This window comes from Arachis ipaensis, chromosome B01 (assembly GCF_000816755.2).
Source record: "Arachis ipaensis cultivar K30076 chromosome B01, Araip1.1, whole genome shotgun sequence".
NCBI classification, from domain to species: Eukaryota; Viridiplantae; Streptophyta; class Magnoliopsida; order Fabales; family Fabaceae; genus Arachis; species Arachis ipaensis.
In genome coordinates, this window is record NC_029785.2 from 134,125,258 (window position 1) to 134,126,128 (window position 871).

Below are 871 nucleotides of genomic sequence, written 5' to 3' on the forward strand. Positions count from 1 at the left end.
TAACCACTATAGCACGAGAATGGATCCTCTCAGTTTTTTTTCCCTCAATTGTTTTGTAAAGTGTGATCTTCACCATTCAACATCTTCTATCACATGTTTTCTCTTGGACTCACTTAAGGAGTGTAAGGTGAGAGATCACACTTTACAAAACAATTGAGAAAAAAAATGAGAGGATCCATTCCCAGTTTAGCACCACTACAAAATATGGTTTCCAACTGCCAGATTATAGACACGACTCAATTAAAATTTAGAACTATTTAAAACAAGCCTTTCTAAACCAGACGATAACAGCCTTTAGTTAACTACGGCTCATGCAGTATTCTCAAGTTATGAAATGCCTACTCGACTGTAAAGGTCCTAGTGGCTGCAACGGTGAGGCCCAATGCCCTGACACCAACACACATGAACATTGAATCTAACAAACCTGATTAACTTATGATTTAACATATGAACCCAGGAAGGAGTCTTATACAGCATTGTACTCAAGATGATGCTAGTACAATCCCTGCCGCCATGCAAAAGCAGGGACAAAGTACATATGCCAAGCTCTGTTATGGGGTTTACAGACCTTTAGGCATATTATCCTTCAAGCCTAACTATTCAACAAAATATTCCATTCTCTACCATTGTGCCTTTACAGGTACCCATGCTGCCACAACTAGCTGATGGTGCAGCTCTTGATCTCTGGCATGACCGAAACCACTGCATACCACCCTGCCCGCGGCAGGAGGAGCAACTTCTTCTGTTATTCCCAAATTGTTACTTTCATTCTCATAAGGAAAATATCTTAATACATGGCAGATACTTGTTTTTGCCCAAGACTTCAACTATAATAGTGGATCCTATTTTCGTTTTTATTATAAACCATCCA

General features: G+C 39.6%; 1 protein-coding gene across 1 annotated transcript in view; it reads right to left on the reverse strand.

The window, feature by feature from the left end:
* LOC107640541 (actin-related protein 2/3 complex subunit 3) overlaps positions 1–871 on the reverse strand; it is a 4,740-nt gene that overhangs the window by 1,363 nt on the left and 2,506 nt on the right. The gene's annotated exons all lie outside the window — the stretch shown is intronic.